Source organism: Callorhinus ursinus, unplaced genomic scaffold (assembly GCF_003265705.2).
Source record: "Callorhinus ursinus isolate GAN/ISIS: 27379988/994484 unplaced genomic scaffold, GSC_fseal_2.0 scaffold12, whole genome shotgun sequence".
NCBI lineage: Eukaryota > Metazoa > Chordata > Mammalia > Carnivora > Otariidae > Callorhinus > Callorhinus ursinus.
Window position 1 is genome coordinate 34,330,622 of NW_027397074.1, and position 26,333 is coordinate 34,356,954.

General features: G+C 38.2%; 2 long non-coding RNA genes across 2 annotated transcripts in view; both read right to left on the reverse strand.

The window, feature by feature from the left end:
* The window catches only part of LOC141373867 (uncharacterized), a 420,551-nt gene that overhangs the window by 342,581 nt on the left and 51,637 nt on the right, over positions 1-26,333 (reverse strand). The gene's annotated exons all lie outside the window — the stretch shown is intronic.
* On the reverse strand, positions 3,094-20,124 carry LOC141373865 (uncharacterized). Its single transcript, XR_012380240.1, has 3 exons — positions 19,902-20,124; positions 15,978-16,123; positions 3,094-6,505 (listed from the first exon to the last, which is right to left on the reverse strand). It is a non-coding gene; the product is annotated as an uncharacterized lncRNA (long non-coding RNA).

Here is a 26,333-nt window from a genome sequence, read left to right on the forward strand (position 1 = left end):
AGAATTCGTTAGGAAACAACATAGAATATATTGCTCACCTGTTAAATAATTTTTCTCCTCAGTAACAAGAATGTTTTAACTAACAAAACAACTGTGGTATAATGGAAAACTAACATCTAGACAAGTATTAACCACAACCTTCTTATGAGAGTTCACCCATCCTGTACTTTCTTTAGTAAAAATGAGAGCATTTACCATTTCACATGTTCAAATGCCAGTACATGAAAACAATGGCAACATCTAGGTCTTATGTGAAGTAGCATGCATACGTTGTTTTTTGTTATTCTGAAATACAGGTATTTATTAACTATATGCATACATATATATTTAAAATTAGTGGAATACTTTAGGTAATTGTGTCTCATTCACTTCATTTAGCTGGTATCCCCCAAGAATCTAGAGATATCCAAACAATGCCATTAAATTAACAATGAGCAGATTTGAATTTTGCTATGTAATATTTTATTAACAACCTAAGACTTCCATACTGTCCTGCTCAGGTAGTATCGGTATTTATTGTGAGGTCAGAGAATTCAATGCAATGTTAATGTTAGTCTAATCCGCAATTAATACATTCCACAGAATATCTAATGTATTTAATTTTCTTGCAATTTTATTTGTATAGGCTATTGACAGAGATTTACCTAGCCATAAACATTGTATTAGAACATAAGATTTTTTTTTAAAGATTTTATTTATTTATTTGACACAGAGAGAGAGACAGCGAAAGAGGGAACACAAGCAGGGGGAGAGGGAGAGGGAGAAGCAGGCTCCTGGCTGAGCAGGGAGCCTGATGCGGGGCTCGATCCCAGGACCCTGGGATCATGACCTGAGCCAAAGGCAGACGCTTAACGACTGAGCCACCCAGGTGCCCCAGAACATAAGATTTTTTAGGTTGAATGCTTTACTTTCTAAATTATTGAACTAGTTTTCAAAGGATTTGCCTTTCAGAAGAATAAAATACAAAGGTACATATCAATTTTTTTAACTAAAGATAATTTTTTTTATCTTTTTAAAGTTTTAATTTAAAATCCAGTTAGTTAACATACAGTGTAATATCATTTTCAGGTGTACAACACAGTGATTAGCACCTCCAGGCATCACCTGGTGCTCATCACTGCAAGCACACTCCTTAATCCCTAGCACCTACTTCACCCATCCCCCTACGCACCCCCATCCGGTAACCGTCAGTTTGTTCTCTATAGTTAAGAGTCTGTTTCTTTTGTCTCTCTCTTTTTTCTCCTTTGCTCTTTTGTTTCTTAAAGTCCACATATGAGTGAAATCATATGGTATTTATCCTTCTCTGACTTATTTCACTTAGCATTATACTCTCTAGCACCATCCATATTGTTGCAAACAGCAAGATTTCATTCTTCTTATGACTAATATTCCATATATATATCACATCTTTTTTATCCATTCATCAATCGATGGATATTTGAGCTGTTTCCATAATTTGGCTATTGTAGATGCTGCTGCTATAAATATCAGGGTGCATGTATCCCTTCAAATTAGTATGTTTATATTCTTGGGTAAATACCTAGTAGTGTGATTGCTGGATCCTAGGGTAGTTCTATTTTTAACTTTTTGAGGACTCTCCATACTGTTTTCCACAGAGGCTGCACCAGTTTTCATTCCCACCAACAGTGCAAGAGAGTTCTTTCTCCACATCCAACCCCTGTTGTTTCTTGTATTGTTGATTTTAGTCCTTCGGACATGTATCTCATTGTAGTTTTGATTTGTATTTCCCTGACAATAAGTGATGTTGACATCTTTTCACGTATCTGTTGGCCATTTGTATGTTTTCTTTGGAAAAATGTCTATTCATGACTTCTCCCCTTTTTCAATTGGATTATTTGGTTTTCTGGGTGTTAAGTATTTTAAGTTCTTTATATATTTTGAATACTAACCCTTTATCAGATATGTCATTTGCAAATATCTTCTCCCATTCCATAGGTTGCTTTTAGTTTTGTTAATTGTTTCCTTCACTGTGCAGAAGGTTTTTACTTTGATGTAGTCCCAAAAGTTCATATTTGTTTCCCTTGCCCCAGGAGGCATAACTAGAAAGAAGTTGCTATGGCTGATGTCAAAGAAGTTACTGCCTATGTTCTTTTCTAGGATTTTTATGGTTTTAGTTCTCACATTTAGATCTTTAATCCATTTTGAATTTATTTTTGTGTAATGTAAGAAAGTGGTCTAGTTTCATTCTTTTGTACGTTGCTGTCTAGTTTTCCACACCATTTGTTGAGGAGACATTCTTTTTCCCATTGGATATTCTTTCTTGTTTTTCCAAAGACTAGTTGACCATTTAGTTGTGGGTTCATTTCTGGGTTTTCTATTCTGTTCTGTTGATCTATGTGTTTATTTTTGTGCCAGCACCATATTGTTTTTATTACTACAGCTTTGTAAGATAACTTGAACTCCAGAACTGTGATGCCTCCAGCTTTGTTTTTCTTTTTCAAGGTTGCTTTGGCTGTTCAGGATCTGTTGTGGCTCCATACAAATTTTAGGACTGTTTGTTCTAGTCTGTGAAAAATGCTGTTAGTATTTTGATAGGGATTGCATTGAATGTGTAGATTGCTTTGGGTAGTACAGACATTTTAAAAATATTTGTCCTTTCAGTCCATGAACATGGAATGGCTTTTCATTTCTTTATGTCCTCTTCAATTTCCTTCATTATTAAAGGTACACATCAATTTTTAATGGGAAGTCTAGTTTACCAGAGGGTGGTGATCTATTTGTTGCTACAATTAGGAAAGGGCTGCCCCTTCCACCTATTATAGTAGATGACCACTGACAGTGTGCTCAGTCTTTAGATCAGTTTCTCAATGAGAAGTAGAGATCTGTCAAATTGCTCTCTATTCCTTCCCAAACATTTTGGATCTAATGGCTGGAGAGAGCAGGGTATATATATTTAAGAAGACATATTGAGGGGCACCTGGGTGGCTCAGTTGGCTAAGCATCTGCCCTCGGCTCAGGTCATGGTCCTGGGATTGAGCCCTTCATCAGGCTCCCTGCTCAGCAGGGAGTCTGCTTCTCCCTCTGCCCTTCACCCCACTCATGCTCTCTCTCTCAAATAAATAAGTGAAAAATCTTTTAAAAAGAACACATATTGAAATTTTTTAAAACAAACAATTCTTACAATGAAATTACAGATTGCAAAAATGGGCAAAAACTTGACTCGGGTCAATATTCACAGATTTTGTGGTTTCAACTGGGGGCGGGGAAGACATAACATTTCTAGAGGCTATTACATTTTTGTTTAGCTTTCATAGCTATGGACATACATAGCAAGAAGAAACAAATTTTTTGAGAAACATGGCTTGAGATGATTTTTATTTTTTATTTATTTTTTTATTTTTTTATTTTATTTATTCATGAGAGACAGAGAGACAGAGAGAGAGAGAGAGGCAGAGGGAGAAGCAGGCTCCCAAGGAGCAGGGAGCCTGATGCGGGACTTGATCCCAGGACCCCGGGATCATGACCTGAGCCGAAGGCAGACGCTTAACCATCTGAGCCACCCAGGCGCCCTTGAGATGATTTTTAAATCAGCCCTAAACATTCTTAGTACTGTGACTTATGGTTTAGGTTTTGTACCTTGACTCCTGAATATACTATTGGATGCCAACTGCACTGCTTTTTTTTTTTTTCTTTATTTTACCGTCACAGTTTTGCAGGGATTCTAGGAACATTGGTCGGATGGGAAAATATACTTCACTGGAAATTCCTGAGATGATTCTAAAACCCTCCTGAAATAAACAGTACAGCAGTAAATTTTGAAGATAACATCTGCCAGGGAAAATATACCTTTGAGATACCCTATGAGTAGTAAGTCTCTGGAATATTTGAAAGTGAAAGGAAAATGAGATCTGGAAGCCCAAAAAATCACAAACGTTTTGGTAGCTGGTATATGGTGGTGTGCTGGGCCTGGGCCGGCTCATACTAACTTGCCAGAGTCTGTTGTGAACATCCCTACCCAATAGCTTGAAATCAGTCATGACAGGAATCGTTATTGGACAGAAATGACAAATGCTACAAATCAATCCCCTCACCCCCAGCTCCAAACACGATTGTTACACATTTACTAACATTTATGGAGGAGGCAAGGAGGATCGCCTAAGGACCTTTATTTTTGAGTCTTCCATGTAGTTAAGAGTGCCATGGTTTACTGTTTTATTTAGTAAGTTTCTCCATAATGTTTATGGTGGGGATTTTGTTTTCAACCTGATTAAAATGGTGTCCCTGCAATATTTTGTGATGGTTTAATTTGGATCTTGGATCTATGTTTTAATGCCTGGCAGAGAAAGGTCTTAGGTAATACAAGGTAAGAGTGTTTAACCAGGTACTTACCAGCTGGTTCCATGCTCTCAGCTTTTAATACTGGCAAGGTTCCCCAGCAGGGGTTCTGTATTCACTGAAATGTGATGGCAATACTCATGTGCCCAATCTCCCTCAACCTCTTGACCCTTTCCCTTTGAAAAGATTCACTGTATCTCTTCTCTCATCCTTAGCCACAAAGTCATGCATCAGAGTCAGTTACAGATATATATATCTTTTTTAACAGGCTTATTGAGATATAATTGACATATGAAGAACTGCACATACTTGATATGTACAATTTAGACACATGCAAATACCCATACCATCACCACTAAGGTAATAAACCTATCCAATACCTCCCAAAGTTTCCTTGTGTCCCTTTTGTTTGTTTGTTTTTTGTGTTTTTTTGTGGTTGGTTTGTGCTGAGAAGCCTTAACATGAGAACTACCCTGAAGTAACTATGGAAAATAGTATGGAGTTCCCTCCAAAGATTAAAAGTAGAGTTACTTTATGATCCAGGAATCCCACCTCAGGATATCTAACCAAAAGAACTAAAATTAGGCTCTTAAAGAGATATCTTCTCTCCCATGTTCATACAGCATGATTCACAATAATTCACAAGGTATGGAAACAGCCCAACTGTCCCCCAGTTGATGAATGGGTTTTAAAAAACATGGTACATACACAAAATGGAATATTATTCAGCCTCTAAAAGGAAGGAAATTCTACCATTTGTGATATGGATGAACCTGGAGGACATCACACTAAATGAAATAAGCCAGTCACAGAAGGACAAATACTGCATGATTGTATTTATGTGAAGAATCTAAAATAGTCACTCATAGAAGCAGAAAATACAATAGTGATTTCCAGGGGTTGGGGGTTGGGGAAAATGGGGAATTTTTGTTCAATGGGTATAAAGTTTCAGTTCTGCTAGATGAATATGTTCTAGAGATCTGCTGTACAACCCAGTACACAGAGGTGATGATGAAATAGTATTGTGTACATCCATTCTCTTACACAACCACTCAATTTCATCCCCCTCCTTGGGAAACTGTGACTGTGTCCCACCAGCCACAGGGAAAAGACCATTTGGTAATTATTTGGTTAATTTGACTGATCTAGGTAACAGAGTTAGGGAAGAATAATCCCTCTTGTCCTTATAGGGTGATGACACTGGACTCTGAGCTACAGCTGGGAAGGGGACCTGGGAGGAATCAATTTGTTCCTAAGATATCCAAAATGTACAACAGAATGAACCCCATGAAAACAAAACTCTAAACAAAAGTCAACACAATCCTGGGCACATTCAGAAAGATGTTAAGAACTGTGTCCTGGCCTCAGTGAAAACCATATCTGGCACTGTGTGTAGTTAAGCTGCTGCCCTTAGGAAAGCAAGCACAGGACAGAGAGCATCCCGACAGTCCATGCAACAGTCCACAGGGACAGTCCACGCGATGAAGGAGATATGGGCGGTGTTGGGAAAAGTCTCCCCTGTGGACTGGAATCAGGAAGACAGGAAGGAGTCAAGATCAACAACTCCTGCCTCACTAGGGCAAGGAAATGTAGGAAAAGCGAAAGGAATAGGTGGCAAAAAATAGGTGACGAATTTATGGGAATTTTTAGCCTGTGAGGTGACAGAAGTTTAATCAAAAAGATTTAAATAAATTTAAAAGTTGACAAAGATACAAAGGTGGAAAACTCTCAAAGATATTCCTCACTTCTGAGGAGGAATTTAGAAGAAATTTCTTTTCTTTTTTTGAAAAAATATATAGTACTGTTTATTGGATATTCCAGAAACATTATCTCACGGCATGTATGCATCTTGTCCTTCACTGGCATCATGTGCTCTGGCCTCATCTACCAAGTGGTGCCACGTCCTTGTTCTGCTCACGCACAAGCAGCAAATCCAACACATTCATGGCCATGGCCTTTCCCCCAGACCTTTCTGTGAAACCGAAGCCCCAAGCTCCATTCTCATCTTGATGGGACAAAAGCCAATCTCATCCTGATGAATATGTTGGTCTCCTTTTACTTCCTTCCATTTTATCTTTTTGAATAACCCCGATTATGAACCTACAACATCGTCTGATGAACACCTCTATACTGGTCTCTTCAGGCTCCCTGACCTTCATCCCTTCATGCTCTTTGACAGTGACATGTGGGTCTCTCAGTTCTGCTTTACCTGAAAGAAAGGAGACCTGTGGTTTTTGAACATTCTTGACTTCTTGACCTTGAGGCACTTGCACATCCTGGTACCCAGTCCTGGGTTAACCTTTCACACCTGAGCCGGGTCCCTGGGCGCAGCCGCCGCCATCGGGGCCTCTGGGCGCAGTGAAGTGATGACAGCTGAGCGACCCGGGCAGTCGCGGGCACCAAGGTCTGCAGGCCTGCCTCACAGGCGGCGATATACCCAACCCTAGACCCTCCTCCCCATGGGACAAAGCCTCCTTTCACCCCCGGCCCCGCTCTCCGGAACCTCCCACTAGCTGACGAAACCAGCAAGCCGCCAAAATGATGGCCATGGACTGGAATAAATTTCATTCTCTTCATAAACTATGCTTCTCTTTTCAGAACAAACTAGATCATGGCCCTTATGCATACAGAAATTCCCATGGTATGTACATAGAAATGGAGTTTACCCTTTCCTGGAACATAAAATTAAGAAATATTATCCAGAATTAAAAGCAGTTTTTATTACCCTTAGAAATAACAATCTAACACTTCTTCATAGCTGAGTAATGCATGAATGTCTTCCAAAATCAACCATCAACCACAAACCTTTGGCTGGCCTTGAAAAGGTTTAAAGGCTTTGAGAATATTAGGGAGACTTATAATAGCAAGTGTTGCAACTCACATGCCCACACAAGACCACTCTATGCTTTTAGGGAAAATGTCCTACATATGGTAGAGGATAGCATTTTATTCTATTTAATCTATCACATAAATCACCTCTTGTGTCTCCTAAATTATATGATCTTTATCTCTCTAAAGTAGCTTAATCTGGATCCTGGTATATTCTACCCATGCAGGAGCTCTTCCTGTTCCCATTAAAATCTAAATAGAGAACAGAATATAACACTTTTGAATTAAAGTAGGAACACAACAACCCAAATGGCAGGGGGCTATATTTCTAAGGTCTCAGCCCAGAGAGGGCAGAACACAAGATCAGTTAACTTCTGTTTGCATATGAGAAAGCTAGAGCAAAGTGAGGCCAGGCAACAGAGCCAAAATGTATATGTAGATTCCTGAAATCCAGTATAGCAAAGCAACTTAATGCCCTGACCCAAACTGTTTCCTGTTTGCCCAATGGCTGATGCCACATTGTCTAACAAGGTAGCAAGAGGGAAAAGGAATGCCTGGAAGTCTTCATTTGTTTGATGTCTACCTTTCCATTCTCCGGTGTCCTCTACAACGTGGTTCTCAAATTTGGCCACACATTGAATCCCCTGTGGAGTTTTAGAAACTAATGATGTCTTGGTCCCAGTGACAGAGATTCTGATGGAATTATTCTGAGGTTCGGCCTAGCCATCAGGATTTTTAAAATTCCACAGTTGGTTATAACAGGTGGCTAAAGTTGAGAGTCACTGATTTACAGGAACTAAGAGACTGTCTAGACAATGCTTCTCAAATTTTAACACGTGAATCGCCTGTGGATCTTGTTAAAATATGACTTTTCATTTAGTAGGTCCAGGGTGGGGCCTGGGATTCTGCATTTCTAACAAGCTCCTGAGGGATGCTGAGGTTTATGTGGTCTGGGAACCAGACCGGGATTAACAGGGCCCCAGAGTTGCCATCACTAAATTCCTGAAGCAGCATCCACTTCACCTGCGAATTTACTTAGAAATACAAATCCTCGGGCCCAACCCCAGACCTTTTGAACCAGAAACAGCAGGGTGGGGTTGGGATGAGCAGCAATCTGAACTTTTAACAAACCCTCAGTTTTCATGTGAGCTAAAGTTTGAAACTGGGGGTCAGAAGTTGCCATTCAAAGTGTGGTTATCTGACCAGCAGCATCAGCAAGAGGATCACCAAGGACTTTCTAAGGTCAATGCAGGACTTCCTGAATCAGAATCTACATTTTTAAAAAAATTTTTATTAATTTATTAGAGAGAGAGAGAGAGCACAAGTGGGAGGGGCAGGGGGAGAGAGAGGGCGAGAGAAACTCAAGCAAACTCCACGCTGAGCCCTTTGCCCAACACGGGGCTGGATCTCAAGTCCCTGAGATCAGGACCTGAGCTGAAACCAAGAGTCAGATGCTCAACCAACTGCGCCACCCAGGCGCCCCCAGAATCTACATTTTAATAGCATGCCAGGTGATGTCTATGCACATGAAAGTGTAAGAAGCACAAGAATCTTGGCAAATTTCCTCAAGGCCCTTACCCAGAACAGTGATAAAACATTCATTTGAAAAAAAAATTAACAATATTGATTATAACTGTGATAGTATGTAGCAGGTTTCTTTTTAATTATAAAAAGAATCTTGTTTATAGTGACAAGTTTTAAAATCTGGCAAAGCCTAATCAAACAAATGGAAACCACACGTGATCCCACCATGTGGAGTAAACTATTAAAAACTGTTTATTCCTCCATCAAATAACAGTGTTTCTAAAGAGAGAATAAAAATAAATTATCAGGCGCCTGGGTGGCTCAGTTGGCTAAGCAAACTGCCTTCAGCTCAGGTCATGATCCTGGGATCCTGGGATCAAGTCCCGCATCAGGCTCCTTGCTCAGCGGGAAGCCTGCTTCTCCCTCCCCCTCTGCCTGCCACTCCCCCCTGCTTGTGCTCTCTCCATCTCTCTCTCTCTCTGTCAAATAAATAAATAAAATCTTAAAAAATAAATAATCATAAGAGATCATCATTTTATCCTGCTCAAACAGAAACTTGGCGATGTTTTAACTGCAACTTAGACCCCTCAGATCTTGCCCAATGTGGCAAAAATATTATTTAGGAGAATGCCGGTGACTAAAGGGGATGACATCACATCCGGTTCCTATGGTCATCTTGGGAATGTGAAACCTCCTCGCCACGATTCAGAATGTTGAAACCAAGCTATTCTGTTCTGCTACCACGTTAGAAGTTCAGAACTCACAGACTTAAAAATACCAGCCAGTAATGAAAAACAGGGTGGCCTCATTTAAGTTACCAGCAGTGAATAAATTCCCGAAAGTTGAAACACTTATGTGTACTGGTGACCTTTAAAGATATAATGAGTAAATAGTTTGGAAAAACAGTAATTCACACGGGTCTCAAATGTATTCTCTTTCAATCTGTAACAGATAGCATGTTTTCTGTAGGGGAAGGCAGACTGTTAACATTTTAACAAACTGGGCGTCCTAGAACTGGTACAATCAGAAGCCCAGGAAAAGAAATGGGAACTTTCACATAGAAAGGGAGATTCCCCTGCTCCTTCATCCTCAGCCAGACCAGGGAAAGCTAAGAACATAAACTTTTTCAGTGGCTCTTTCTCTAGAAGACTGTTACGGTATCAAACTCCAGCATGAAAAAGAAACCAGCCTATCTATCAGCATTGGAAGAGGCAGCTGGAGCAACAAATCTATTGCTTCTGCACAAAGAGAAAAGCCAAGCACAGTGGTGGAAAGTAAGATAGTTTGAGAACCAAAAGATGGAGAATTTTGGAGAGTCAGGATTGGGCATTATAGTAAGAAGGACATGTCACAGGCAATGCCTCTCAAAGAGGTGAGACCGGTTATTCTGGTGCCTTTGGAAAATGCGCAAGGCTGTGTTTATATTTTTGGGAAATAGTAGCTGTGCATTTACATATTGGCATACATATGGTTTTGCTGTAAGGCACTTTTCTTATACTTCTTCATGTTTCTTTATATCGTGGCAATCTGTATTAGTTTAAATTATATGTATATTCCACAAATAAGTGAAACCATATGATAATTGACTTTCTCTGCTTGACTTATTTCACTCAGCATAATCTCCTCCAGTCCCATCCATGTTGATGTAAAAGTCGGGTATTCATTCCTTCTGATGGCTGAGTAGTATTCCATTGTATATATGGGCCACATCGTCTTTATCCATTCATCTGTTGAAGGACATCTCAGCTCTTTCCACAGTTTGGCTATTGTGGACATTGCCGCTATGAACATTGGGGTGCATATGGCCCTTCTTTTCACTACATCTGTGTCTTTGGGGTAAAGACCCGGTAGTGCAATTGCTGGGTCATAGGGTAGCTCTATTTTTAATTTTTTGAGGCACCTCCACACTGTTTTCCAAAGTGGCTGTACCAACTTGCATTCCCACCAACAGTGTAAGAGGGTTCCCCTTTCTCCACAACCTCTCCACCATTTGTTGTTTCTTGCCTGGTCAATTTTTGCCATTCTAACTGGTGTAAGATGGTATCTCAGTGTAGTTTTTTTTTTTTTTAATTATGTTATGTTAATCACCATACATTACATCATTAGTTTTTGATGTAGTGTTCCATGATTCACTGTTTGCGTATAACACCCAGTGCTCTATGAAGGGGGGCACATCTGAAGGAGAGATGAACCATGGACTCTGAGAAACAAAATGAAGGTTTTAGAGGAGAGGGGGGTAGGGGGATGGGTTAGCCTGGCGATGGGTATTAAGGAGGGCACATACTGCATGGAGCACTGGGGGTTGTACGAAAACAATGAATCCTGGATCACTGCATCGAAAACTGGTGATGTATTGTATGGTGACTAACATAATATAATAAAATAAAATTGAAAAAAAGAAAACCAAAAAAATAAAAAATAAATAAATAAATAAATAAATAAATTACATGTATAAATAGATCTGTATATTCCACGAATTTCATTTCAGATGAGTAAAAGATTACAAAATAGTTTTAGAAAAAGGTCATTGGGTTTGTTAGAACCTGTGAAACTGATTAATTACCTTATCATCATCAATGTAATTACCTGCATAGCAACTTCCTTGTCATTACCTCAATACAAAAACAACAACAAACAATGTTAGTTTTATCTCAAATTTGGAAAATATGTTTGAAATCCTCGAAAACCAGTTCACGTGACATATATAATAGTGTTGGAAACCAAAACTGAGACAGCACCAGAGGTTTGGGGACAGCCAAGCTGTAGAGAAGTGACATTAATATAAAATGTTATGAGCCAAAAAACACCCCACAAACAACCACAACATGATTTCAGTACAACTCCAACTTAAAAGTCGCAGGGGTAGCTTTTGACATGCAACTGGGCCCCATCTCACATGGGTAACTTTATCCAGAGACCTTTAAGCTTAGGGATATTATTTATTCACTATAGTTAATATGGAGGTGAGCTGGTATAAAATTAGAGTAGTCTGGAAAGGTATACTTTACAAGTGGACCAGAAATATTACTCTAGAGTTAGTTCAGAATAGGGAAAAATTTAACAAGCCCCTTAAGTAATTTTGGGAACTGGGAGGTACTTTCACATTGTCACATTATCTTTTTTCTTTTTGTCACACATGTAATTAGGTACCTTAATCATGCAAAATAACAAAAATACGTAAGACAATATCAAACTGTGCTCAAAGTCTAAAAGGATTTTATTTTATTTTATTTTATTTTAGAGAGAGAGAGAAAGGGAACAAGCAGGGAGAAGGGGCAGAGGGACAGAATCTTCAAGCAGACTCCCCACTGAGTGTGGAGCTCAATCCCATGACCCATGAGATTAGGACCTGAGCAGGTACCAAGAGTCAGACGCTCAGCCACTGAGGCACACCTAAAAGAACTTTAAAAAGGATGTGTCACAGCACTGTTTTGTTGACTTTGAGTACTTGCAAAATATCAATGCATGTCCCTGCTAACGGCCAGACAAAACATGAGGAACTCTGACCCACCATAGCAATGCACTTGGTTTGCACTTAATTTCCCCCACACCTTGGCTGTATCAGGACAGGAGAATACTAGAATCCAGGTAGGAACTCCTCAGGAACAGAATCCTTAAGGGTTAAAAGAAGAAATGGAATCATCCCCTACTTTCGAGATCTCTAACACAGTAGCTGACCGCATTAGCCGTGAGACACAAGAGCAGACACAGATTCTTTGTTTTCTTTTTCTTAATTAACTAATTAATTTATGTAATTTCTACACCTAACATGGGGTTCAAACTCATGACCCAGAAATCAAGAGTCTCACGTTCTTCCAACTGAGCCATCCATTCTTTATTGTTTGGTTGTTTAGTTTCAGAGGTGGAGGTCGGTGATTCATCAGTCTTATATAAAAAAGCAGAGATTCTTAAGAAGACTGGAGCAACAGCTGAGATTTCAAAGGACCTCCAACCAGCTACAATGTCATTCACATTTTCTTACCCAGCGGTTCTTAGCTCCACATTAGAATCACCCAGAGAGCTTTCAAAATAAAATCTGATGCCCGTCTTGAATCCCCAACCAATGAAATAAAAACTTCTGTGATTGGGACACAGACATTTGTATTTTCAAAGCCCCCTAGGTGATTACAATGTTCACCCAAGGTGAAGAGAACTATTGGCTTAGCCATATTCCAAGAATGAAACTCAACACAAAGAATTGTAATAAGCTTCATAAATCACGTGTAGTAATTATTATCACTATCATCTAGGGCTATCCAATACTGTTCAGAATTGGCTGGCTTTGCCATTGGATCAGATGGGAAAAATCAGCTCAACAAAACATAATTCTTTGATGGAAATTTAGCTTTTTGCCAACCACATGTTTAAGTATTTGTGGCCCAACTTCAAATGAAAACAGAAGTGTTTGTTTTTTTTTTTTCTAACTGAATCATGATATTCACAATATACAGCTTGACTGACAGTGCTTGTGGGCAAGTGAACAACTTTAGAGATTCCTTTTTGCTTGAAAGTACACTGCGGACATTTATTTTATTCATTTGAAGAACAGGACTCTGAAAGCTGGGCTTGATTCTTGCTTTAAACAATCTGTGGGATTTGGAGCACAACCCAAAACTATCTAGATTTTAATTTTGTTGACTCTAACTAAAATAAGTTTGGACTGAATGATCTCAAAGATCTTTTCCATCTCTTAATGTTCCAATTCAAAAATATATATAGTTTTCTCCCCCTTGCCAAGGCATGTGCCCTCAAATCACTTAGATTCATATGGTGATACAATTTTTTTTCACTACTTAGGCCACATATTAATGGCCTTGGGTTAAACAATAACTTGATCGTTTTTGCATGGTATACAAGAAGTACCAAAAGTACTAAGCTTTTCACAAAAGACAGCACAAAGCTTAAGTGTCATCCATCCATTAGGTGTGAAGAGACATCTCCAGTAGAGATAAAGAGAATATCTGCTTTCTAATATAAACATCACTTTTCTGTAAAAAAAATTATTAGGAGGCATTCACTGAAGGGAAATTACTGGCCGTGGAGGCAAAGATGTGATAAGATAATGATTTCTATTCTTTCATTTTGGCCAACTGGTAAATAAGTCACAAATGAAATAACTCTGGCACTATTAATTCTCAAAAGCAGATTTAGGCAGAGACTTCAATAAGCCTGAAATCAGCACTTAATTTTTCATTTTCTCTTCTCTGGGAGCCTTCAATGGAACAGTTTCAATTCTCAATTTAAGATAGGTTGCCAAAAACTGATTGAAAAAACATGGTGCATGAGAAGATGTTTAGGTAGGTTTAAAAAAAAAAAACAAAAAACCTGGATACGACCATTGCTTGATAGGAAAATGACTTTTGCACCATACTTTATCCTTTTAATAGAAAAAGACTCCTTTCTTTTTAGACTTTGGAACAGCTTGATACCTAAAAATATATATTTTTGCTGTTGATGAGATATTTTGAGAAGTGTAGGTCAAGCTTAGAAGTTTAAGAACTACATTTCACATGGAAATAGTTTGCATAGTTTCCACATTCTCTTTTCTTTTCCCATTTCCCTTAATAATATTGGATTTTAAAGTTATGCTGCTTTTTGTCTTCATAGTCTCAGACATGGATGATTTTACCTTTAAATTGAGAAATTCAAAGACATAATGTTGGAAGGTATGTATTTTCTAATCTACATTTTTCTAAGATTTCAGATCACCTCTTCCTATTTGAGTGATCAAATTATCTCATCTGGTGTTTCTTGAAATGAAATTACTCTCTTAGGCTCAAAATTGATGATATAAATATGATAAATCTTTGAGTAAATAATTCTTTCACAACTACAAGGTCTTAAGGTGCCAAAAGAAGTAAACATTGCTCTTTTGATTTATTCCTATTACATGTTAGACAGGCTACTGACCAGAACTGAAACTAGATGAAGAGGACTTGGATCTCCAATTTGAAGTGTGATAGGAGCTTAAAAGGTAAGTTTTAACTACTTTAATCTAATTTGAATCCTTTTGAATCTAGTTTGTTAAATTCAGAACTGCACTGAATTGATTTATGTTGGACTGAACCATTTTCAACAATATTCTCATGATCTTAGCCTTGTCCAATGCCTGCCTGTCATGTAAGACAATGCAGTGTCTGCAAGAATGGAACAAGGCATGGAAGTATGGAGAAGATATAAAAAGGGGGAGGAGGTCAGTATCAATTATCATTTTGTAGAGAGATTATATGAAATGCAAGAGATGATCAGAATTTGGGGACAAAAAGTCAAGTCAGGAAACCAGAGATTATATGAAACTTTTCTAAGCTCTGGACACAATCCAGGTTCATGCAGCAAAGCAGAGAAATTACAGGTGATACCTGTGACACCTAGAATTCCAGGCAAAGGGTCTGTTCTGTTTCAGGGTATAGAAAACTTTGCAAATAATTATGCAAACTCTTCCAAGTACTTCCTCTGAAATGAAGACATGATGAGGAGCCCAGGGTATAAACAACAATTTTGAGTGTGCATAATTCTCCAAATAGCAGCATTGCTATTGCTTTATCAAATTTGCCCAAATTTCAAGATCTTTCTAAACCACATTTGTTCTTGTATGTCACTTTCAGTATAATGTTTAATGTTTACCATCTGTTGTTGTCTGTTTATAGGAAATGCATGCATGTGGCACTGCTTATATGCAACATGTAAGCTTACTAAAACAGATTTCATCAAATGGAAATCAAGTCAAGGTGAAATTTTATTCAAGGACATTTGTTCATTTCCAATCATTTTGCTTGTGACATAATCATTGCAGGTTGATCAAATAAAATTATCTCAAGCTATTCCAAGCAAGAAAAAGCTTGACCATTGCTCATATCTCAGTAATATCAATTCCACTTAAGAAAAGTTTGGGGTATTTTTTTGCTAAAAGAGCTAAAACAAAACTGCTGACTTCAAGCCTTAAAATTAGTCATAGATTTCTCAGACCCAAATCAGTCTATGCCTCTTGGATTACATACAGTAGATACTGGGAGAGAAATCAGATTTTTAAGAAATTCACATATGTGAAGTAAAGAGCATAACTTTGTACTATGAACTAGTAATGGCACAGAAGTAATTTAAACCTACTGTACAAACTGGGAGGATCTAATATGTAGAGTGATTTCTCTTTTGAAAAGGAAGTAAGGGCTAATTGTAAATTTTACGGGCTTTTGCTAAATTGAAATTTCATTGTATTCTTTCCCTTTGCCCAAAGAAACTATACTGAGTGCAAAAAAATAGCAAATATTTGAGTATCTGTCAAAATAAAAATTGCATCAGTCATATGTTTGAGGAGCTATTGGGCTTACCTCCACCTGACTGGAAGTGCCGACTGGGGTCATGATAGGGAGAATACAAGAAGGGAGCTTCATGACCAAAAACTCAGGGCTCTGCTCTCTGATATTATCCATCTGGGAGTCTCAAAGTCCAGAAATCCCACCAATACACTCCCAGTCTAAAAAGAAGAACGGAGCAGAAGGTTAGAGACTCTACAAAGCAGCCTCAGGCCAAAGGGTCCCAATTAAGCCCTGGGTTCTGTCCTCATGTATTATTCTAACCCTTCTTACTATATTCTCTAAGCTAATTTATATATTCTGTATTACGAGTTTAGTTTGTTCCTGTGGTAAATTATTTTCTTTTTAATTCTAAGTTTTATTTTCTTTCCTCTTTTCATTTCAAGTCTTTATTGTCTCATCTCTAACTTTCACTATATTTTATTAATTCTTGACTTATTTTTGCCACTTTATAGTGCTTATTTTATGCCACTTTACCTTACTGTTTCATTTCATTATGTTATCTTGGTTATTTTTATCATCTTTTTAAGATACCATTCTTGTTTTCTTTTAAATATTACCCAATTTTTATAAATGGCAAGCAGAAATATTGGCTAAAAGGATGCATCGGGGAGGTCGATCTAGGCCCTAAGCAAGGAATGTTGAGAGATATTTTTCCCTCTTAAGGGTTTTACATCTCTTCCAGATCTCCACAATTAATTCCTGAATTCCCACCCAACATAAATCTTTTGATTGTGAAATCAGTCTGAAAAGAGAGTTTGACTACCATCGTGAACACTTTATGCTAAGGAACCCAACCAGCCTACAAGCCAAAAATATCCCCTCAGCATCAGGATAATATGACCCTGCGGACAGCACACATGAAAAACCAAATTACAGTGGTCTTCTTCCCTCACAAATCAGCCAATCCATTTAAGGAAACTGAGAAAACTTCATGATTTCTATTCTATAAAACTGTTGGATTCTGGGTAAATTCTGGGGGAAAACCACAGTTTACCAGGAGAAAGACGGTCACAGGGGTTGGGACCAAAAGGAAGTCAGGCAGTTCCAGTCAAGGAAAGAAACTGGCTCACATTCTCCAGACTATCCCTGTTTCCCTCTGTAAGCACACTGGCTTTGCTGTTTTTCTCTTGCTACTTCAGTAACAGGATCATTTAGAAAATTCAAATGACATAAAGTTCTAAGCAAGAAAGTGAAAACTCACTTGATTTCCCACCACCCTGAAATAATCGCCATTAATGTTTAGTGGCGATCTTTTCATGTCTCCTTATGCACAAATACCCATGGACATGTGGCATTTTATATAAACGATATTATATCTTACATGTTTTTAAAACATGTCATCTGTTTTCTTACTATTTCCTTCTTTTATGTTTTGCCTTGTCTTACCCTTTCCCATTTCATTCTAGTCTTCCAACCTCTATACACATTCCTGACCAGCAACCCATGTTAACAAACTCGTTTAAAACTTCTATGTTTACGGGCACCTGGGTGGCTCAGATGGTTAAGCGTCTGCCTTTGGCTCAGGTCATGATCCTAGAGTCCTGGGATCGGGTCCCGCGTCAGGCTCCCTGCTCCTCGGGAGCCTGCTTCTCCCTCTGCCTCTCTCTCTCTCTCTCTCTGTCTCTCATGAATAAATAAATAAAATCTTTAAAAAAAACCTATATGTTTACATATGTGCTCATAAACATATATACACACGTGTGCATACACACAGACATACATACACCTCAGGAAAGGCTAGGTTATGCTGTTATAAAAATGACCCCAAAATATAAACAGCAGTGATTTATTTCTTGATCATGATATATTTCCATTTTAGGTCGGCTGCTCTCCTGCTCCCAGTTATCTTTCCTCCTAGACCCTGGCTGATGGAGAGGGTGTGTTGCAGTTGTGGTGGCAGAAGGAAAGATAATATGGTGATGCCACTGAGCTGAGATGTAGACAAGAGGTACCCTGTCCTAGTCCATGCTCTTGAGGAAACACTCATCTGGCCCCTCCTGGCAAGTGCCTTCTAATGGAGCAGTCGGAAGGGCCAAAGGGCCATGCCCCCTCTATGTCCCTGTGCCTCCCCCCACACCAATCTGGACTGTGCTGCAGATACTAGAACCCCAGAATTCCTGCCCAGATGAGCTCCGTGAGGGCCTCTTCCCTGAGTTCATCCCTCTGAGGGCAGACAAGATGGTAGGAGCATATACCCCTTAGCTCAAGAGGTAGCCAAGAGTTAGATGTTTGTGGGGAATGATGGAGCCTGAAAATATGGGCTGGAGTATTCACAGAAATGAGCTCAAGTCCCTCATGATATGACATAGATGGAACTTTAGAGCCCTACTTTATTTTGTTTCAGGAGGACAGTCAGTGTGCAGCCCAACTTAATAAATCAACTGTATATTTCTCTGAGCTAAAACATACTTTTTTACATATAACAGGGATCACCTCTTGATTCTCTATTCTCTTCTACTGATCTATTTTTCTGTGTGTATGCCAAAACCACAATGATTCTGTATTCTAATATGTAGTATGGCAACTCCCCTCTCATTAATAATTTTTTTCCAAAATATTATTAGCTATTCTTGGGTATTAATTTTTCCACATAATTTTTAAAAATCACTTTATGCAATCCATTACAGAAAACTCTGCTGAGATTCTAATAGGAATTATATTTATATACTTACACAACACTGATATTTTTATGTTATCAGTAAGCCCATCCAAGAATAAGTATGCCTTCCACTAAGATTAATTTTTTTCTGAACTTTAATAAAATTCTATACAACTGGCCCTGAATCTTTCTAGTTAAATTTACTAAGTATTTTTATAGTTTTCATTACTATTGTGAATGAAATGTTTTCCATTTCATTTCCACATTTTTATTGCTCCCATAAAGAAAACATTTTTTTTTACATTTTCTTCTTTTATTACATTTATTAGGGCCATCAGTACAATGGCAATAGCTGTCAAACTAGTCAGTGACTTTAATTGAAATATATTTTAGAATTTCACCATACAGAAAGGTGTTAGCTGTTGGTTTCTGGCGAATGATCTTTATGTCACTCAAATTATTTTTATTCTTTCTCTACTTTGAGTATTCTTTTTAACGGTTGCTGAACTTAGTCCCTTTCTGGTTAATATAGTTCTTTTTCTGCATTTTATTATATAGGGTCAAGTTCAGCTCTGAGGGGCAGATAACCAAAAGTAGCAGCGACTTAAAACATAAAGTTGATCTTCCTGTGTTGGATCAATGTGGAAAGTCAAGGACTGGTAAAACCCACAATCACTGGGACTTCCCTCCTTCTATCCTATTATTCTGCCACCTTGACTTGTGGTGCTGGGTTGCCTTGGGCTCAACCACCATGTTTTAATTCCAGTCAGCAGGAAGATGAAGACTCAAAAGAAAAGGGCAAGCTCCCCCCTTCTGATAAGCCTTGTTCAAAGACGCACACACTACTTTTGCTTGCATTACACTGTTCAGAACTTAGTCTTATGGCCAGGACCTAAATGCTAGGAGGCTGGAAAATACAGTCTTTCACTCTATTTTTTCTGCCTCTTGTGGTTTTAAATGAGTATTTTATAGGATTCCATTTTCTCTCCTTTCTTAGTATATCAATTATTTTTCTTTTTTTACTTGTTTTGGTGGTGATACTGCAGTTTGTGATATACATTTACAACTAAGTCAAGTCTACTTTCAAATAGCACTGTGCCACTTTGCAGGTACTGCGAGTCCTTACAATTAGAAAATAATCCTAGTTCTTCCTGTCTGTTCCTTGTATCATTGCTATCATTCATTTCACTTATATATAGTACTACAGAAGCATATACATATATACATATATATACATACAAAAGATATCTACATAAGCATGCACAAATACATTGCTGATATTATTATTTTGAACAAACTTATGTTAGATCAATTAAAGATAAAAGGTTTTATTTTACCTCCGTGTATTTCTTCTTCAATGCTCATCCTTTATGTAGATATGAGTTTCTGAGTTTCTGACTTCTATTATTCTTTCTCTAAAAACTTTTAGCATTTCTTGCAAGATAGGTCTACAGGCAACAAACTCCCTTGATTTTTGTGTATGAGAAAGTCGCTCTTTCTCCTTCACTTGTGAATGATCATTTCACAGAATTCTAAGCTGGTAGTTTTTTGTTTTGCTTGTTTTCCTCTCTCAACACTCTAAATATTTCACTTAGCTCTCTTCTTGTTTCTGAGAAGAAATTGGATATTATTCTTATCTTTGTTCCTCCATAGATAAGGTATTTTTTTTTCCTCCCTAGCCTATTTTGGGATTTTTCTTTCTCTTTGATTTTCTCTAGGTTGCAATGATAAGCCTAGGTGTAGTTTTTGGCATTTATCCTGCTTGATGTTCTCTGAGCTTCCTGGATCTGTGGTTTGGTCCCTGGCATTCATTTAGGGAAAATCTTAGTCATTATTATTTAACATGTTTCTCTTGTTCCTTTTTCTCTTTCTTCTCCTCTGGTATTCCCATTATGTTACACCTTTTCTAATTGCCCCATAGTTCTCACCTATTCTGTTCTGTTTTTCAGTCTTTCTTCTCTTTGCTTTCCTATTAATATAACATCAAGCACAGGGATTCTTTCCTCAGCTGTGCCCAGTCTACTAATAAGCCCATTAAAGGCATTCTTCATTCCAATTAGGGTTTTTTAATCTCTAGAATAGTTTCCATCTTTCTGCTTACACTGTTCACCTGTTCTTACATGCTGTCTACCCATCCAATACAATGCTTAGCATATTAATCATAATTATTTTAAATTCCTAGCCTGATGATTTCAACATACCTACCTGCCATGTCTGTTTTTTTTTTAAGATTTTATTTATGTATTTGACAGAGAGACAGACATGGGGAGAGAGGGAACACAAGCAGGGGGAGTGGGAGAGGGAGAAGCAGGCCCCCTGCGGAGCAGGGAGCCCGATGCGGGGCTTGATCCCAGGATCCCAGGATCATGACCTGAGCTGAAGGCAGACAACTTAATGATGGAGCCACCCAGGCGTCCCCCATGTCTGGTTTTGATGCTTGCTCTTTCTTTTCTAATTGCAGGTGGTTTTTGTTTTTGTTTGCCTTTCGGAATGCCTTGTAATTTTTTCCTGATAGCCAGACATGATGTACTCAGTAAAAGGAACTACTGTAAATAGGCTTTTAGAAATGGGGGGGGGGTGTTCTACAATCCCGTGAGTAGGTCTCTCCTAGTGAGCTTGTGCCTCTGGACTGTGAACTTCACTTAGTTTTTTTCTCCTGCTTAGGGTGAGGCAGGATGGCTAGAGTGGGCTGGAGTTAGATATTTCCCTCCCCACCAGACCAGTTAGGCTCTGGCTAACTGGTTTCCTTGAGTGCAGTCTTTGTTAAGAACAGAGTGCTCTTGGGCCACCTGGGTGGCTCCATCAGTTGGGCAACTGACCCTTGGTTTCAGGTCATGATCTCATGGGATGGAGCCCCACCTCAGGCTCCGTGCTCAGTGGGGAGTCTGCTTTAAGGATTTTCTTGTTCTTCCCCAGCACCCCCCATCGGCCCCCTACCCTGCCTCTTGCACATGTGCACATGCACACGTGCTCTCTCTCATTCTCAAATAAATAAATATTTTAAAAAATAAAAAGAACAGAGCGCTTTGGCCAATTTCAAAGTGGTTCCTATTCTCTTCCCCCTGCCAAAAGCACAAGGGAATTTTTCTCTGATCTTTACTCTGGGTACCTGGTGAAGCTCCTGGAAGTAAATTTCACAATATTGGTGGGAGTGGGGGGGCCGGGCAGCTATAACTCAGTTGACCAGAGGTTTTTAACTCTCACGTTTGTCCTCACTGAACCTCTAGCAATTCTTCTACTACAGCTCAGCACTGGTTCCTACAGCCGTTCTGCTTGTGAGTCTGCTCAGGTGAGTGGCAGCACCCTTACTCCCCTGTCTCTCCAATCTCAGGGGCCCCGGTGTACTGTACCCTGTGGCCTCCTGTCTCTTATGGATTCAAGTACAGTTATTAATTTTTCAGCCTGTCACTTGTCAGGATGGAGCAGCAACTGCCAAGTTCCTCACATGTGAAACCAGAAACCGGAAGTCAGAAATATATTCTTTATTCTGGGCCACATATTCAGTTAAAATTGGGATTTTTATTACCATCAAACATGTAGAGAACAGGTATTAAAGTACAACTGACAGCTACTTTCACAATTATTTACTCCATGACATTTGAATTTTTATTCTTTAAATTGCTTAATGCAAGAACTATATTGAGAGGCTTCCTGATATGAAAATTATTGGAATGAAAGTTATTTAGTCATACTGTATTATTTTCAATATATCTCCCTAAAAATATAAATTACAAATTTGAACCCAAGAGTAGAACATACGAATATACCATTACCAAAGAAGATGTTGCAATACTTGTTAAAGTTCCTTTACTAAAAATATATCAGGATCACTTGGTTTTATGATTTAGTTCCAAACACGGGGCGGCTCAGTCCGTTGAGCATCCAGCTCTTGGATTCAGCTCAGGTCATGATCTCAGGGTCATGAGATCGAGCCCTGAGTCAGGCCCAGGGCAGAGTCTTAGGATCCTCTCCTCCCCCCTTCTCCCTCCCTCTTTGCCCCTTCCCCTGCTCTCCTCCACAGGCGCTCGCTCTCCCTCTCTCAAATTGCTCTCTTGCTCTCTCTCAAATAAATACAATTTTTAAAAATTTTTTAAAAATTAAAAAAAATAAAAACAGAATTCAATGTCTATGTTTATATCACTACAGACCATAAAAATTGAAATGTTCCCCAATAATTTGATAAAGACATTATTTTAATACTAAACCTGTTAGAAATTAATAAAAACTGTAGCTCTATCTCACTTGTAAATTTATATGCAAAACTTTTAAGTAAAATAATTATAATGTCCATAATAAACCTGTTGGTTTAGGAAGCAAGGGATGCTCCCACTAGGAATTTGTCAGGATACCTTACCATGATTTTAAGAAACCCAGATCTCCTGAATGCTGGAGTGAATGTGGAGGAATTTAAGCCATAGCTACCAACATAGAGCTACAACCTCTCTAAAAACTTTGGAAAGTGGACCCTACTCCTCAGCTTTTTATGGTATTACTTAACTGCGGCAAGCCTCAATTTCTCCACCATAATATTGGAATAATAATCATGTTCTTGGAACAATTCACTAAGATCATATATGTGAGGCATCTATTAGATGTTTGGTGTATGATGAGTGCTCAGTATTCTTACATGGCATTTCCATTGTCTATACCATAGAGAAATTTGTGATGCGGCCTATCATATTAACCTACCTAAAACCATTTGCCAGTAGAAAATTAATTCTTTTATATCTTAGTTTTGAGTTTCTTCACTTTCCTGGCTTTATGAGTGAAAAACCTGGCCAACTGGGATAGCTATTTTTAAAATGATTTTTACTTCATTTAAGAATTAATTTCTCACCCTTTCTCCAAAATTATAGGCAGCTTATGAGAGTGTATGAAATACAATAGCAAAAAGTATATGTAGAAGTTTTTTTTAATAAAAAAGCAACATTGAAAGGATAAAATAAAATCATGAATCATACAAATAAAAAACCTGTATATGAGAGCGTCCTATGAGCTTGCTGTAGTTGGGTCATGTACTTCACTACAAAATGTCTTGCAGAAAGTGCTGCAAGTTACTAAGCTCCCATTCATTTTGAAACTGAATTTTCTACTTTGGTTCCCATTTTTTGGTCTCTGTGGGTCCTCACAGTCATACTCCTCTTAAAAAGTGTATGAAGATTATTTTGATGTCTGATATCAATTCAAAAATCTTATAAATTCTGTGTATATTAGGCACCAACCTAAACATGACTTCTTTCAAAAAATCGGAATAGAATTTTTAACGCTATTTCCCAAAAGTACACAAATGATTGGGGTTTTAGAGGATTGTTCTACTATGGGTCATTTTCCTAGGGGTTACTGTGAATTAACTAGAAAAACATTGAACCAGTGAGACTTAGAACTATAACAGTTGGAATGATAACTAATAGAAACCTCATTTATATTTTCAATCAAGAAAAATGGGTCATGAAGGGCTTTATAGTGAACTTGTCTTTGCTTACTGTCACCATTGATAGATTTCTCAGCCCACAGTTAAAGTGACTATTTCTCACTCAGTCTGAACAGCACTAAAGCCACCTCCAAGTTTATATGAACATAACTAGAATGCCTAGGTTTTAAGGGTTGGGATGGCTGTGATAGATCAAAACACTCTCAGCAAACTACCTTTGCATGTTTGGTGGATTCCCTTGAGACTTGTTGAGAGAGGTTTCTGCCCTCTCATCAATGTTTAGGATCCAGCAGGTTTTAGGTTCAAGTCCCCTGTGACTATACTCTTAACCATAAGAACTCTGATAAGACTGCCTTCGGCTTTCACTTAACCACCTTTAGCCTTGATTACGAGAACAGAATTTGAATATGGACTAAGTTATGACAGCTTAATGTAAGATCCAACTCTTTATACAGCTGCAAAATTTGCATTTCAAAACCAACGAAAGAAAGGGTCCCAGGCAGCAATGGAATCCAGACAGCAAATTTTAAAGATCGCTTTAAATTCACTTTCCTCTTTAGCTTATAACTTAAAGAACTAGTACTCTAATGTTGTTTTGGAGCAGAAGTTGGCAAATTTTTTCTCTGTAAAAGGGCACATAATATTTTAGGCTTTGCAGACAATACAGTCTCTGTTGCAACTACTCAATTTCACCACTGTAGCATGAAAGCAGCCATAGACAATACCTAGACGAATGGGCATGGCTGTGTGCCAGGAGAATTTTATTACCAACCTTGCAGACCAGATTGGACTTGCCAGCAGTCATTTGTGTGTCCCTAATTTGGAAAAACTGTGTCTTTACCCTCCAGTTACAAAATTGCTTTGTATGTTTTTATGATCAGATAGATTTGTGATTCAGAAATATTGGGTGATTTGTAAATATTTGTCACCAAAATATTAAAGAGTTTAAAATATTAACTCTAAACTCTCTAGACTCCATGTACTGGCACGATTATCATTTCATGGTATCTGAAACACACTGCAAACCAGATGATTTCATAAGAAAGAAATTATAGAAGATGATATTGAAAAAAGAGGCCTACCCCTTCATAGTTAATAAATTCAGGGCATAGACATTCTTCTAAAGTAATGTACAAAATGTTTTTTGCATATCAAGTGCATTTTAACTTCAAGTTCAGGAGAGTAGTTAAAGAGCAGTAGTTCAAGAAAGTAGTTTGAATACAGCTACAAAATCCAGATATGGCTGAATTGACAATGAATGATGGGGGCTTCCTCTTTAATCTGACTGCTCAGGTTAGAACAGCTAATGGAGCTTGGAACCACCATTGACTGTTAAGATGATTTCCAATGTGACATAACTGTGGGAAGGACAAAACAGCTTCTAGGGAGACACACCTTAAGATCTTGCAGTATTTTTACTTTGGCAGCTCATTTGCTTGCTCTATGCTTTTTTGAGATAAGCCATGTCAGAGGAGAAAGAACAGGCAGCTTTATCTAGTTATGAAGCTTTTTAAAATGCCACTCTCCCCCTCCATAAACATCCCAGTGTTTTATTGACAACAGTGCTAGAACTGTATTTCCAACTTTTCTATTCATAGGGAATATTTTGTGACTGTTACCGTGTAGCTTTGTGCGACTCAAGTGTCTTTCACTTTGCTGTTACACCTCTAAATGGGCCAGAGCTTTTTAAAATTTAAAGAGTAAGAAGAGATGTGGGGTGTACACAAGGGAAAACACCATATTCTTTCATATATTGTTGTTGCATTTGAAATCAAAATGATTAAGACATGATTATTCATGAAACAACTTTTCTAAATACTTGAACTACACTTTCATTTACCTTAAATGTATGGCTCCGCTTCAAGTTCCGGAAACATTTTTTCATGTTTTCTGTTAAAGACCACCTTTTCGTGACATGTATACCCTTTGAATATTTATAAACTGCCACCATACTCTCCATTCTTCACCTTTAAGCTGGACTCATATTTTTATGGGTACACATTCTACAACAGGATAGGAACAATTAAATGACATAGCACCAACCTGACTCATTTTTTGTTGCTAGGTTCTAAAATCCTTCATCTCATTCCAACAAGAAAGCTTTTAACTTTCTACCGATTTCTAACCATTAACTCTCTCCTTTAGTTCTTTATCCCTTCAAATATACTGACGATTCATGTACTCTGAGGCAGCTTGGCAGAACTACAAGATATAAATACTGGAAGAATCAGATTCTATGCCAATAGTTGTAAACTATAGATGCACAGTGATTATTTTCAGAAATAGATGTAGGGAATGTCCACAGATGTTTGGAGTTTAGTCTCTGAAAATGTCAGAT